Below are 16420 nucleotides of genomic sequence, written 5' to 3' on the forward strand. Positions count from 1 at the left end.
ATTTATTTATTAGGTTTAAAAAGTATGTCCTTTGACCCTCTCCGATAGAGGTAAACTGTGTTTACAGATATAATTCTAAGTTTCTGTCACTCATTTGCACTTTGAAATGTAGAATTAAAATGGAATTCCATTCACTGTGTATTATGGAATGACACACTATGTTAAAAACTTGATTTTTTATAGCTTATTGGAAAGCAGTTTTAAAAGAGGCATTGTACATTTCTAAAATGTAAGCTGATTGAAATGTTGCTTTTAGCTTAAGACTATAAAGACTAATGTATTTATTAGCAAGTATATAATTTTCCTGAGCTTTTTTTAATACTGCACGTCAGAAGAACTTTCCAAAATTCTTTTTTTTCCTATTATTGATGATTTATATTAGTATATCCCAGAAACTAAATTAGAAACTTTTTTTCTCTAATTGTCATTTGGTAAAGAGTGTTGGATCATTAAGAGTTTGTTCCGAAATGTTTAAGGATATTTATCAGTATTTCAGATAAAATTTTGATACTTGGTATTTCATTCTTCTTTATCATTTGGCAGGAATAATACTCAGTCACAAAGAACAGTTCTGCTTCTATTTTAGGTGCAGTTCTGTAGTGTGAGTACCTATGAACAAATCTCTGCTTTCATGCAGGTTATGTGTATCTTGTGTGTATATGTATGTGTTTCTTCTTATTATGTAACCAGCCTACTAGAGATGTCTTAGAGAATGGCTGATTCTAAATGGCCAGTAGGTGTCATTGTTGAATGCAATAAAGTTGAACATTGAATAGGAAAAAAGCAAGTGATTTAAGGGACACTAATCCAAATTAGAATATAATAATAACTGGCTGATTATTTATATGTGATTAGAAATTATCTTTTCTAGTACATTTCAGTATTGAAGCTGTTTGTAAGGGATTTGAAACAAAGGCCGTGAAGAAGTATAATTGTTTGCTCGAAAATGGACCTTGAAAGCCTGTTTTTCTAATCCAGCTCTTAAACTGTCTTGACAAGCAATATGGATTAGGATTGTTTTTTTTTTTCATACAGTTTTGGTGTTCTGTAGTAGTTTATTAGGTTTTAGAACGATTAAGGTTTTTAGCTTGACTGGGTTTTATAATAGAAAAATAATGCTACATAATGAAAAACTAAAATAATAAAATATGAGCAGGAAGTCTCCAAACAGGTTATCAGTTGCACAAAATAATACTTTGTTATTGTTCTTTTAATGCAGGAACAGAGGAATTTTTGTCTTTCTTTTTCTATGGCTTAGTTTATTTTGATGTCCAAAATAGCTTCTTTTTACATTTTTATCTGACTAGTAGACTGTGTGTTTTTCTCAGGATGATGGGCTGAACATTCATCTAAAATGTAATATAATGGGTTCTGAAGGGAGCTGGCACAGAAAACTCTAGGCTGCTTAGGGCTGCTGTTAGTACAGCCCCTTACCTGCTATGCTTTCTGCTGTGCTCTTGCCGCTTTGTAGCTCTGCTTCTTTTGTTTGCTATTGATACAATGTTTAAAAACACGATTGGAAAATATTCAAAAAATTTTAAAAAGCAGAGTTGGACCTAATTCAGGAATTCTCCATGAAAGTGAGGAGTTACATATATATCAGAATAATCTTAAGAGTTAAAAGAAAAAAAGGTACACATGCATATCCATTATATCATCTCCACTTTGCTGAAGAATCTTAGTAGTAGGTAGAATATGAGGAAGGTAGATATATTTTGAAGGAAAAATAAATCCCCTAGATAATACAGTTTACCACAGGCTTCCACTTGAGAATCATTTATCTCATTTAAGGCTCTCCCAATGTGGTGTGAACCAGAACAGTAGTTTTAGCTTGAGACAAAGGGCTTCTAAATCTATCAATATATTATAGCTCAATAAATTTTTACCACTTATTGTCATAACTGGGATGGATTTTCTAGCCAGGAGCTAAAGTTGCCGGAAATAAAAATTGTGCTGAATGTTTTGGTTGGAATTAGTTTTTACTTGGCACTTAGCTCCTTTACATAAACCAATCTAATTTCTTGCATTATTCAAACCTGTTCTCTTAATGTCTCTGAAGGCTATCTAGTTCTAAAACTAGAATTGAGAAATAAGAATTTGAAGTTTCTTCTTTTTGGTTGTGCTGGGTCTTTGTTGCTGCACAGGCTCTTTAGTTGTGGAGATCAGGAGCTACTCTCTAATTTTAGTGCGAGGGCTTCTCATTACAGTGCCTTCTCTTGTTTTGGAGTGTGGGCTCTAGGGCTTCAGTAGTTGTGGCTCCCAGGCTGTAGAGCACAGGCTCAATAGTTGTGGTGCAAGGGCTTAGTTGCTCTGCGGAATGTGGGATCCTCCCAGATCAGGGATCGAACCCTTGTCTCTGGAATCGGCAGGTGGATACTTTACCACTGAGCTACCAGGGAAGCCTGGAAGTTTTCTTGATGAAAGGGATTTTCTTGCAATATTGCTATGATATGATGAAGATATAGACTTATCTTTTGGTAAAAAAAAAAATATATATATATATATATAAAAACTTGAAATTGTGAATGTGTTGACTTTGACACAGGATATGTTTAGAAATTCATGATTCATCCTTATAAATCCTAGATGTTCTATTTAGGTGTTTGTCTTCCTAACAGGTATGACAGGTATGAGAAAAAATAAATGTGTGGACTTTGTTTTTGGAGAAAGGAGTAAAAAACTCAATTATGTAATATATTAAGAGGTGTGACTTTGTTTATAAAATTATAATTCTTTCTCAGTTTGAGATACAACTGCAAAAAATGTAGTCATAAAATAATGGTATGTGGCACTTAAATTGTTAAATGGCAAAGCATGAATTCCATAATAGTTATTTTATTCTATTGCAAAATACTGAACTTCCAAAAAGGTTTGAATCAAACTTATCTATCACTTTTATCATTATGAATCCTTGGCTTTTTTTATTGGGGTATAATTGACATTATCCATTGACCCTTGGTATTGCTTGATTCTTATTTAGCTCCTAAGATTTGTCAGTTTACCTCTTTAAATTCCTTTCTACATATCTTTTTTTGGTAAAATGGGTGGAGGGAGTTGGATGCTGAGAGAGGAGTGAAATTTATGCTTTTTACGTATTCTTTTGTACTGAGGCTTAATTTTATTTTTTAATTGACTTTTTAGAGTAGTTTTAGGTTCATAGCAAAATTGAGTATAAAATACAGAGATTTCCTATACACCCTTTCACACATGCATGGCTTCCAATACACCCCACAGAGTGGTGCATTTGTCACAGTTGATGAGCCCACATTGACATCACCCAAAGTCCATGGTTTACACTAGGGTTCAGTTTGGGTGTTGTACACTGTATGGGTTTGGACAAATGTATACTGACATATTAAGACTTTTTAATCAGCTTGTATTCCTTTTATATTTCTTTTTAAATGAGACAGAGAGTGGGGGAGGGGAAAGTATATTACTCTATACCTTATACTTTATAATAGCATTGTAAAACTGATAAAGTGGACATGAAGTGCTGTAAGATCTAAAGTTAATATGAATTTGCGGTCTGTCACAGTACCTACTGTTTTATTGTTTGTGGGGAGAAAAACTAAAGGGAATGATTATTTCTGTTCTTCTGGGTTCTGTTGTCAGATCTCTTGTCATTTTCTACCCTGTCTCTCTGATGTTACTCAGCATATAAATGTGATGATTCTCAAATCTCTGTCTCTAACCAGAGTTTTTCTTGATACCTAGTTCTGTTTTGTAATCTAATTGCCTGCAAGATGGGAATGATCATGCAGATCAGACTGTGCACGTGTGCTCAGTCATGTCTGACTGTTTGAGACCCCATGGACTGTAGCCTGCCAGGCTCCTCTGTCCCTAGGATTCTCCAGGCAAGAATACTGGAGTGGGTTGCCATTTCCTCCTCCAGGAAATCTTCCCGACCCAGGGATCAAACCTGCATCTCCTACATTGGCAGGTGGATTCTTTACTGCTGTGGCACCTAGGAAACCCTGCATATCCCCTAAATACAGCATATCTAAAGTTCGATTCATATTTTATCATCTATCTAATGTGCTGAAGCTGGAACCTAGTGTTAGTCTTGACACTTTATTCATATACCCCTCATCTGAGCAATGCTAGGTTCTGTTGACTCTACCTCCATACTGTTTCTTTGATTCCATTTATTTCTCTCAGTTTCTACAACCGCTGGAAACAGTGTGAAGAGTTAGGACCTAGAGGCAGATTATCTAGATTAGAATCCCAGCTTCACCATTTATAGCTTCAATTTCTTTGAAAAAACAGAGTTGTACAACCCAGAAACTGCACTACTGAACATTTATTCCAGGGAAATTGAAGCGTAAACTCATATAAAAACCTGTACCTGAATGTTCATAGCAATTTTATTCCTAATCTCCAAAAATTGGAAACAACCCAAATGTTTTTCAAACATATGAGTGCAAACATCTTGGACCTTCTAACTCAGTCAACCTTTCAGGTGGATTCAGCTGCATGAGAGAGCCAAGTGAAACCAAGGAACTGTTTAGCCAACCTGCAAATGTTTGCACTCGCATGTTTGCACATGGTGCTGGCTGTTCGTTAAAGGGCTTCATTTCTTCTCAGTGTGGCTTCTCATCCTCTGGAAGGCTAGTTTGGCATCCTTACAGGGCATTCTTAAGGTAGCCTTCTAATAAGGTAAAGGTGGAATCTGTAAGGCTGCAAGGCCTCTTTGAGGATTAGGCTTTGGAACTTATTTAATAGCCCTTCCACCATATTCTATTGGTCGAAGAAGTTCACTAAGCTAGACCAAATTCAAGGGAGTGGAGAAATAGAAAAGGACCTTTCTCTCCATCAGTTTAGGCTGCTATAATAAAGTACCACAGACTGGGTGGTTTAAACAACAAACATTTATTTCTTACAGTTCTTGAACTTGGGAAGTCCAAGATCAAGGTGCCAGAAAATTTACGGCAGCTGGCAGACTGTCAGAAAATTTAATGACCCATTTCCTATATCTGAGATGGCTGCCTTCTCATTGTGTTTTAACATGTGAGAGAGCTCACTGGGGATCTTTCTTATAAGGGCACTAATCCCATTCATGAGATGCTACCCCATGAGCTAATCGCCCCCCCACCAAAGGCCCCACCTCCTAATCACATTGGGGGTTAGTATTTCAGTATATGAATTTTCAGTTCAGTTCAGTCGCTCAGTCGTGTCCGACTCTTTGCGACCCCGTGAATTGCAGTAGGCCAGGCCTCCCTGTCCATCACCAACTCCCGGAGTTCACTCAAACTCACGTCCATCAAGTCGGTGATGCCATCCAGCCATCTCATCCTCTGTCGTCCCCTTCTCCTGCCCCCAATCCCTCCCAGCATCAGAGTCTTTTCCAATGAGTCAACTCTTCGCATGAGGTGGCCAAAGTATTGGAGTTTCTGCTTTAGCATCATTCCTTCCAAAGAACACCCAGGACTTATCTCCTTTAGGAGGGACTGGTTGGATCTCCTTGCAGTCCAAAGGACTCTCAAGAGTCTTCTCCAACACCACACTTCAGAAGCATCAATTCTTCGGCGCTCAGCTTTCTTCACAGTCCAACTCTCACATCCATACACGACCACTGGAAAAACCACAGCCTTGACTAGACAGACCTTTGTTGGCAAAGTAATGTCTCTGTTTTTCAGTATGCTATCTAGGTTGGTCATAACTTTCCTTCCAAGGAGTAAGCGTCTTTTAATTTCATGGCTGTAGTCACCATCTGCAGTCATTTTGGAGCCCCCAAAAATAAAGTCTGAGACTGTTTTCACTGTTTCCCCATCTATTTCCCATGAAGTGATGGGACTGGATGCCATGATCTTAGTTTTCTGAATGTTGAGCTTTAAGCCAACTTTTCACTCTCCACTTTCACTTTCATCAAGAGGCTTTTTAGTTCCTCTTCACTTTCTGCCATAAGGATGGTGTCATCTGCATACCTGAGGTTATTGATATTTATCCCGGCAATCTTGATTCCAGCTTGTGCTTCTTCCAGCCCAGCGTTTCTCATGATGTACTCTGCATAGAAGTTAAATAAGCAGGGTGACAATATACAGCCTTGACGTACTCCTTTTCCTATTTGGAACCAGTCTGTTGTTCCATGTCCAGTTCTAACTGTTGCTTCCTGACCTGCATATAGGTTTCTCAAGAGGCAGGTCAGGTGGTCTGGTATTCCCATCTCTTTTAGAATTTTCCACAGTTTATTGTGATCCACACAGTCAAAGGCTTTGGCATAGTCAATAAAGCAAAAATAGATGTTTTTCTGGAACTCTCTTGCTTTTTCCATGATCCAGCGGATGTTGGCAGTTTGATCCCTGGTTCCTCTGCCTTTTCTAAAACCAGCTTGAACATCTGGAAGTTCACGGTTCATGTATTACTGAAGCCTGGCTTGGAGAATTTTGAGCATTACTTTACTAGCATGTGAGATGAGTGCAATTCTGCAGTAGTTTGAGCATTTTTTGGCATTGCCTTTCTTTGGGATTGGAATGAAAACTGACCTTTTCCAGTCCTGTGGCCACTGCTGAGTTTTCCAAATTTGCTGGCATGTTGAGTGCCGCACTTTCACAGCATTATCTTTCAGGATTTGAAGTAGTTTAGATGGAATTCTATCACGTCCACTAGCTTTGTTCGTAGTGATGCTTTCTAAAGCCCTCTTGACTTCACATTCCAGGATGTCTGGCTCTAGGTGAGTGATCACACCATCGTGATTATCTTGGTTGTGAAGCTCTTTTTTGTACAGTTCTTCTGTGTATTCTTTCCACCTCATCTTAATATCTTCTGCTTCTGTTGGGTCCATACCATTTCTGTCCTTTATCAAGCCCATCTTTGCATGAAATATTCCCTTGGTATCTCTAATTTTCTTGAAGAGGTCTCTAGTCTTTCCCATTCTGTTGTTTTCCTCTGTTTCTTTGCATTGATCACTGAGGAAGGCTTTCTTATCTCTTCTTGCTATTCTTTGGAACTCTGCTTTCAGATGGTTATATCTTTCCTTTTCTCTTTTGCTTTTTGCTTCTCTTCTTTTCACAGCTATTTGTAAGGCCTCCTCAGACAGCTATTTTGCCTTTTTGCATTTCTTTTCTATGGGGATGGTCTTGATCCCTGGCTCTTGTACAGTGTCACAAACCTCTGTCGATAGTTTATCAGGCACTCTATCTTCAGATCTAGTTCCTTAAATCTATTTCTCACTTCCACTGTATAAACATAAGGGATTTGATTTAGGTCATACCTGAATGGTCTAGTGGTTTTCCCTACTTTCTTCAATTTAAGTCTGAATTTGGCAATAAGGAGTTCATGATCCAAACCACAGTCAGCTCCTGGTCTTGTTTTTGCTGACTGTATAGAGCTTCTCCATCTTTGGCTGCAAAGAATATAATCAATCTGATTTCTGTGTTGGCCATCTGGTGATGTCCATGTGTAGAGTCTTCTCTTGTGTTGTTGGAAGAGGGTGTTTGCTATGACCAGTGCGTTCTCTTGGCAGAACTGTATTAGCCTTTGCCCTGCTTCATTCCATATTCCAAGGCCAAATTTCCCGTTACTCCAGTTGTTTCTTGACTTCCTACTTTTGCATTCCAGTCCCCTATAATGAAAAGAACATCTTTTTGGGGTGTTAGTTCTAAAAGGTCTTGTAGGTCTTCATAGAACCGTTCAACTTCAGCTTCTTCAGTGTTACTGGTTGGGACATAGACTTGGATTACTGTGATATTGAATGGTTTGCCTTGGAAACGAACAGAAATCATTCTGTCGTTTTTGAGATAGCATCCAAGTACTGCATTTCAGACTCTCTTGGTGACCGTGATGGTGACTCCATTTCTTCTAAGGGATTCCTGCAGTAGTAGATATAATGGTCATCTGAGTTAAATTCACCCATTCCAGTCCATTTTAGTTCGCTGATTCCTAGAATGTCGACTTTCACTCTTGCCATCTCCTATTTGACCACTTCCAGTTTGCCTTGATTCATGGACCTGACATTCCAGGTTCCTATGCAATATTGCTCTTTACAGTATCGGACCTTGCTTCTATCACCAGTCACATCCACACCTGGGTATTGTTTTTGCTTTGGCTCCATGCTTTCATTCTTTCTGGAGTTATTTCTCCACTGATCTCCAGTAGCCAATTGGGCAGCTACTGACCTGGGGAGTTCCTCTTACAGTATTCTATCATTTTGCCTTTTCATACTATTCTTGGGGTTCTCAAGGTAAGAATACTGAAGTGGTTTGCGACACAAAAATTCAGTCTATAATAGTCCACAGAGAAACCAGTTATTTTCTATTTTCTTAATGTATGGATGAAAAACAACCCCAAAAATTATACAGTCACTATAAAAATGTGAAAATTTTTGTAGCTTTAACAAAAATAAAAACACAATTACCAGTGACATAAAATGGCAAGCCAAGAAGAACAGGTTCAAAATCTTTATGAAGTAGAATATTGATCGTAATATGAGAGAATCAGCCTTATCAAACTGTTGTGCTACAGTAGTATTTCTTGGAAATTTGAAGGGGTTAATATGTAGAAAATTCACTGGTTTTTATTTGAACAGGTTTTAAATAGCTGATTTAACATTTTCTGTTAAAATGCTTATTTTTCCTAACCTCTTATTTTCATATAATTTGGTTTTGGCCAGTCACCATAAGTCACATTACTTTTCTAGAACATAACTCCTAAATGTTGGCAAGAAATTATAGTACTGTACTAGGCAGTCTTTAAAGTGTACTAAACTATTATAAACACCCTCCATCTGAGCTATAATAGTGGTGTACTTTCACAGAGTGGATTCTTTAGTCAGTCTTGCTTCCTATACTCCCCCCACAACTGCCCACCCCACCCCCCATTTCAGTGGAGATGAACACTTTATTAGCATTGAAGCATAACTGAGATGGCTTATTGGTATCTTAGACCATAGATGTGTTGCTGGAATCTCTTTCTTACCTTACCAGATAGGAATTGTTTGGGCTGCTAGAGAGAGAGACAAGAAATAACCATTGCTTAAATAAGATAGTAGTTAATTTCTTTGTCTTGTAAAAACAAATTCAAAAATAACAATCTAAGACTGATAGAGCAGCACCATAGGCTTGTCAAGGACCAGTCTCATTGTCTTTTTCCTTTGCCATCCTTAGCATGTGGCTTCTGTTTTCAAGATCACAGAATGGTTGCTGTATATCCAGCTGTCATATCCATGATCTAGGCAGAAGAAAGGAGGAAAAAAGCAGAAGATAAAAGGGGCATACCTTTCATCTTTTAAGAAACCTTTCTAGGGATTTCCCTGGTAGGCCAGTAGTTAGGACTCGGTGCTTTCACTGCCATGGACCCGGGTTAAATCCCTGATTGGAGGACTAAGATCCTGCAAATCATGTGGCGTGGCCAAGGGGGGAAAAAAGGAAAGAGAGAAACATTTCTGTAACTCTGATCTTGATGACCAAAACTTAGTCATTTGGCCATATATAGCTGTAAATAAGATTCAGAAATAGCTTTAGCTGACAGTATAGACTAGATCATTGCAAATGGAGTGTGGATCTGTATCAGATGGGAACTAGTAAATCTTTATACTTGCCTCCCTGTCTCCTCTCCTGAAGGGCTTCCCAGGTGGCTCTGATGGTAAAGTATCTGTTTGCAATGCAGGAGACCTGGGTTCGAACCCTGAGTTGGGAAGATCCCCTGGAGAAGGGAATCGCAGCCCATTCCAGTTTTCTTACTGGAGAATCCCATGGACAAAGGAGCCTGGCGGGCTACAGTCCAAGGGATCACAAAGAGTCGGACATGACTGAGCGACTTCACTTTCACTTTTCACTTTCATGAATTGGAGAAGGAAATGGCAACCCATTCCAGTGTTATTGCCTGGAGAATCCCGGAGATGGGGGAGCCTGGTGGGCTGCCGTCTGTGGGGTCGCACAGAGTCGGACATGACTGAAGTGACTTAGCAGTGGATGGAATTGAAATTTGGGGGAGAATGGATACATGTATATGTATAGTTGGGTCCCTTTGCTGTTCACCTTCACTATCACAACATTGTAAAAAAAAAAAAATTGCCTGCTTCAAAGACACAAAGATATTTTGCTATGGGTTTTTTTGGTTTGTTTACTTTCATTTTTAGATCTACATTCTATTTGGAACTTATTTTTGTGAATTGTGTAAGGTTAGAGATCATGATACAATATTTTCTATAGGGATATCCAGTTGACCCTGCATCTTTTATTTAAAAGACTCTTTTCCCAAATGCACTGCAATTTGCCTTTGTCATAAATCAGACAATCTTACTTGTATGTGACTGTCTAGGCTTTACTTTTTCATTGGTAAGTTTTAGTTACTATACTTGTACAGTTAATTACTGTGGCTTTACAGTAGGTTTTAATATTTTGGAGTGGAGTCCTCCAATTTTTGTTTTTAAAGGTTGCCTTGGTTATTCTTGGCTCCTTGTATTTCCATAGGGATTTCAGAATCAGCTTGTCAATCTGTCTTTTAAAGGAGAGCAGTGGGATTTTGATTAAGATTGCTTTGAAACTAGAAATCAGTTAGGGGAGAACTGATGTTTTTACTGTGAGCTGCCAAACTGTGAACGTGATATGGCCTTCAGTTTATCTCTCAGAAATGTCTTCTTGTTTTCAGTATACTGGTCTTGCATATCTTCTGTTAGATTTTTCTCTCTCTCTCTTTTTTTAATGCTATTGGGAGTTGCATTTTTATTTATTTGTTTAGTTTCTTTTTTTTTTTTTTTTTAAGTTTTTTAGCCATGCTTTATGGTGTATGGGATCTTAGTTTCCCAACCAGGGATCAAACCCATGTCCCCTGCATTTAGAGCATGGAGTCTTAACCACTGGACCGACAGAGAAGTCCCTGATTTTGGCTTTAATATCTTCTTTGACCCATAGATGTTTCAGTTCAGTTCAGTTCAGTTCAATCGCTCAGTCGTGTCTGAGTCTTTGCAACCCCATGGACTGCAGCACGCCAGGCTTCCCTGTCCATCACCAACTCCCAGAGCTTACTCTGAACTCATGTCCATTGAGCTGGTGATGCCATCCAGCTGTCTCATCCTCTGTCGTCCCCTTCTCCAGCATCAGGGTCTTTTCAGATGAGGTGCAATCAGGTAGCCAAAGTATTGGAGTTTCAGCATCAGCATCAGTCCTTCCAATGAATATTTAGGACTGATTTCCTTCAGAATGGACTGGTTTGATCTTGCAGTCCAGGGGACTCTCAAGAGTCTTCTCCAACACCACAGTTCAAAAGCATCAATTCTTTGGTGCTCAGCTTTCTTATGGTCCAACTCTCACATCCATACATGACTACTGGAAAAACCATAGCTTTGACTAGACGGACCTTTGTTTACAAAGTAATATCTCTACTTTTTAATATGCTGTCTAGGTTGGTCATAGCTTTTCTTCCAAGGAGCAAGTATCTTTTAATTTCATGGCTGCAGACACCATCTGCAGTGATTTTGGAGCCCCCAAAAATAAAGTCTCTCACTGTTCCCATTGTTTCCCCATCTATTTTCTGTGAAATGATGGGACTGGATGCCATGATCTTTGTTTTCTGAATGTTGAGTTTTAAGCCAACTTTTTTGCTTTCCTGTTTGACTTTCATCAAGAGGCCCCTTAGTTCTTCTTTGATTTCTGCTGTAAGGTGGTGTCATCTGCATCATCGTCGTCATTTAGTTGCTAAGTCGTGCCCAATTCTTGTGACCCCATGGACTGTGGCCTGCCAGGATCCTCTGTCCATGGAATTCTCCAGGCAAGAATATTGGAGTGGGTTGCCATTTCCTCCTCCAGGGGATCTTCCCGACCCAGGAATAGAACCCAGGTCTCCTGCATTGCAGGCAGATTCTTTACCAATTGAGCTATGGTATTTCTCGCAGCAGTCTTGATTCCAGCTTGTGCTTCATCCAGCCCAGCTTTTCACATAATGTACTCTGCATGTAAGTTAAATAAGGAGGTGACAGTATACAGCCTTGACATACACCTTTCCCAATTTGGAACCAGTCTGTTGTTCCATGTCCAGTTCTAACTGTTGCTTCTTGACCTGCATACAGATTTCTTAAGAGGCAGGTCAGGTGGTCTGGTACTCCCAACTCTTGAAGAATTTTCCACAGTTCGTTGTGATCCTACACAGTCAAAAGTTTTGACGTAGTCAATAAAGTAGAAATAGATGTTTTTCTGGAACTCTCTTGCTTTTTGGATGATCCAGTGGGTGTTAGCAATTTGATCTCTGGTTCCTCTGCCTTTTCTAAATCCAGCTTGAACATCTGGAAGTTCACGGTTCACATACTGTTGAAGCCTGCCTTGGAGAATTTTGAGCATTACTTTGCTAGTGTGTGAGATAAGTGCAATTGTGTGGTAGTTTGAACATTCTTTGGTATTTCCTTTCTTTGGGATTGGAATGAAAACTGACCTTTTCCAGTCCTGTGGCCACTGCTGAGTTTTCCAGATTTGCTGGCATATTGAGTGCAGCACTTGCACAGCATCATCTTTTAGGATTTGAAATGGCTCGACTGGAATTCCATTACCTCCTAGATTTGTTCGTAGTGATGCTTCCTAAGGCCCCCTTGACTTTGCATTCCAGGATGCCTGGTTCTAGGTGAGTGATCACACCATTGTGGTTAACTGGGTCATGAAGATCTTTTTTATATTGTTCTTCTGTGTATTCTTGCCACCTCTTCTTAATATCTTCTGCTTCTGTTAGGTCCATACCATTTCTGTCCTTTATCGAGTCCATCTTTGCATGAAATGTTCCCATGGTATCTCCAGCAGATCTTCCCAACCCAGGGATCAAACCCAGGTTTCCCGCATTGCAGGCAGATTCTTTACCAGCTGAGCCACGAGGGAAGCCCTTTTATTTATTATTGTTATTTTAATTATCATTAGTTATTGTTAATTATGGGCTTCCCTGGTGCCTCAGTTGATAAAGAATTCGCCTGCAATGAGGGAGACCTGGGTTCTGTCCTTGGGTTGGGAAGATCCCTGGAGAGGGGAACAGCTACCCACTCCAGTATTCTAGACTGAAGAATTCTGAGACAGAGGAGCCTGGCAGCCTACAGTCTGTGAGGTCACAAAGAGTCAGACATGACTGAGCGATTATTGTTATTTATTAATTACTGTAGTTAAAGAACATTCTCTGAATTATTTACTGTAGTTAAAGAACATACTCTGAATTACTTAGTTTTCCTATCATTTGCCCTGTTGTGTTTTCTTGTTTGGTTTTGTTTTCCTCAATAGAGAGCCTAGTATCTGTACCCTTAACCTTGAAAGTCTGTCAGAGACCTATCTCCACAGAGCTTCCCAGCATAGCTATCAAGTCTGCCTGCCTGCACTGCTTCAAAATCTGGCAAATGTCTCGGTGGTTCCAAATTCCCAAAGTTAAAAAGACAGTCTCCTTAACATCAAATGTCTCTTCCCAAAGGGTTACCAATTTCTTGTATATCTTTCCAGAGACATTCTGTTAGTCCTTTTCAAGTTTTTTCCCCATGGCAAAACTTGTCATGAAATAAAAAATTTAATGCGATAGCCCAGTGTGTAAGAGATGAAAAGTCAGCTGCCATTCTTGGAGTAGGAGGTTTCCTGATGCGTCTTCAGTTTGAAAAACTTTGGGGACTTTAAAGTGATAACATCATTTAACTCCAAGAGAATTTTATTGCAGTATTCCTTATATTAAAAAAGTATTTTGTGATGAACTATTTTAAAATGTTAATTTACTTTTGATGTTTTAGATTCTGAAGTTGTGATGAATTTTGAATCAAAGAAGTAGAGTATAATGTGGTCAGCAACTGCATGATAGTAGTTATGACTTCATGAGAAAAGTATACTTTAAGCAGTTTGAAAATAACTTTTAATGGTTTTGTGCCAGAACTTCAAGTAATAGCATTTTCTGTATTCTTTCTCAAAACGATAAACTTTTCAGTCTGTGAAATCCATGCAAAATTGTAATGTAGCTATTTATATTTATTATTTAAGCTCTATTTTATGCTGCATGTTAAAATTTTATTGATTGTTACGTGTGTGTGTGTGTGAGATCACTGTAATGTTTCAAAAATTGGATTTATAGGCTTTTTGACTAGGAAGTAACTTATTTTTGTAGATTATTCAGGTTCAGCTCCAGAAATTTTAAATAGCTTACTCGAAGTCTTTACAGATATTTAATGGTAAATTTGAAACTAAAACTCAGACTTTTCTCCAAATCTGATGTTTTTAAAATAAGTTTGATAATGGTATTTGAGTATCTCCTGGTTCTTATAGAAAACTTAAAAATAATCCTAATTATTTTTTAAATTGGGTACACTGTATTATAAATGTATTTTCAAAATTATTCTTTCTCCTTTATTTTACATTCTTGATAATATTTTCTCTCAGTATTTTACAGTTTTTCATTTTCATTTTTTGTAGAGTTGGAAAATATTTAAGTCTCAACAAATGAATTCCATACTTGAACTCTGCTGCATTCCTGTGCCACCTCCTCCATTAGAACACTGATCTTACAACAGAGGTAAAATCATAGAATTTAACTTTTTAAAGGATAAAGAATGAAGTTCCCATAGTTAGACATGTTGGAATTTTTGGTAATTTTTGGTGGGTAGCTTCTGTTTACAAAATGTTCCCTTGGTATCTCCAATTATCTTAAAGAGATCTCTAGTCTTTCCCATTCTATTGTTTTCCTGTATTTGCATTGACCACTGAGGAAGGCTTTCTTATGTCTTCTTTGAAACTCTGCATTCAAATGGGTATATCTTTCCTTTTCTCCTTTGCTTTTCCCTTCCCTTCTTTTCACAGCTATTTGTAAGGAGTTTTTACCTAGGAGACTTGAAATAATCACATCTTAATTATTGCCTTTTAATTTTACTTTTTGAAAGTGTTTCCTTTTTAATTGTTGTCTTTAAAATGTTTTGTTTCCTAAACTTTGCAGCTCTTAAATTATTGAATTTACTCAGCATAATTGTATTTTCTAACTACATCTAGATCAATGCTGTTTATGAAATTTCTTTGATAATGTCTGTGTTCTACATCTGTGCTTCTAATACAGGAGACACTAGCTACATGCAGCTATTAAGTGCTTGAAATGTGGCTAGTGCAAGTAAGGAATTGGTGGGTTTTTTTTTAATAGTACAGTTTTGTGTTTTTTTTTTTTTTTTCCTAATTTTTTGGGCCATGCCATGTGGCTTGTAGGATCTTAGTTCTGTGACCAGGGATCAAACTGAGACCCTCTTCTGTGAAAGCTCTGAGTCCTAACCACTGGACAGCCAGGAAATTCTCAGGAATTGATTTTTAAATTTTATTTTATTTTAATTAATTAAAACCGGACAGTGTAGTTTTAATGTTTTACTTAGAATTTGGTATTTACAATAGTAGCATGCATTAAGTGCTTTGTTTCATACTTACACCTTGAAATATATAGATAATTGTTGACCTTGTTTGAAAATTTGCAATAACAAAACCATTTTTTACTGTCATATGTCACCCTGATAATTGTATAGCTTTGTTTATCCAATAATTTTGGTCCATTAGAAATTCTTGAGAGCAGTTATCATCGTTTAGCTCACTGCTGTCTGTTAACTTATTTAATCTTTAAAAAAAATTATTTGACATAGGTAATTCCCATTTTATAAATGAGGGATTTGAGACCACAGATTAGTTAAGTAACTTTCTCAATATAACTTGAAGGTCATGGAGCTGGAATTCAAACTCAGGCAGTCTAGAGCAAAAGCCTGTACTCTTCATAACCAGTAGGCCATACTGCCTGTTAACTGAGTGACTAACAAGTCACTCAGTTGTGCCCGACTCTTTGTGACCCTGTGGACAGTAGTCCATCAGGGGGCTCTGTCCATGGAATTCTCCAGGCAAGAATACTGGAGTGGGTAGTCATTCTCTTCTCCTGATCTTCCTGACCCAGGGATACGAACCGGGGTCTCCTGCATTGCAGGTGGATTCTTTATCATCTGAGCTACCAGGGAAGCCTAGTTCTCTCTAAATTGTCAGTTTCTAAAGAAGAATACATATACTGATGATCAGCTAAGACACAATATATATCTGTCTAGGTAGTGAAGAACTTACTGTACTTGTACAAATATTGTGAGTTTGCTTTCTGACAAGTAGTTATTGACCTCTTTAAGATCATATTTCAGCACTTTATTTTTTTTTATTTTGTTTTATTCAGATCTTGCTAATAAAGGTTGCCATTTCCATGGTCACCAAAAAGATAATCATTTTCTGTGATAGACTTTTTAATTTGTTTCATACTCTGAAAGTGAGGCAGTATGGGCCTGAATTGATCTGCATGCTAGAATATCAGCTTGATTTTTGCTTTTAAATATAGCTTTTATATACCAGGTGATGGGATGAGTATAATATGCAGCAGAAGAAATTATTTTCAGAATTCTGTATTGTCTGTTTAAATAAAAAGAGTACTTGCAGTATGTTAATAACTATGTTCATAGCCACCTCTAAATGCTAAAAGATGC

General features: G+C 37.9%; 1 protein-coding gene across 10 annotated transcripts in view; it reads left to right on the plus strand.

Moving 5' to 3' along the window:
• Positions 1 to 16420, plus strand: part of HYCC2 (hyccin PI4KA lipid kinase complex subunit 2) — a 65037-nt gene that overhangs the window by 1087 nt on the left and 47530 nt on the right. For all 10 annotated transcript variants that reach the window (XM_086346224.1, XM_086346185.1, XM_086346202.1 and 7 more), the window contains exon 3: positions 14352 to 14451. The gene's annotated coding sequence lies outside the window, so the exon portion shown is untranslated. The remainder of the gene's footprint in view (positions 1 to 14351; positions 14452 to 16420) is intronic.

This window comes from Bos grunniens, chromosome 2, assembly GCF_055505025.1.
Source record: "Bos grunniens cultivar Pamir isolate PY7600 chromosome 2, Bosgru_T2T1.0, whole genome shotgun sequence".
Classification (NCBI taxonomy): Eukaryota; Metazoa; Chordata; class Mammalia; order Artiodactyla; family Bovidae; genus Bos; species Bos grunniens.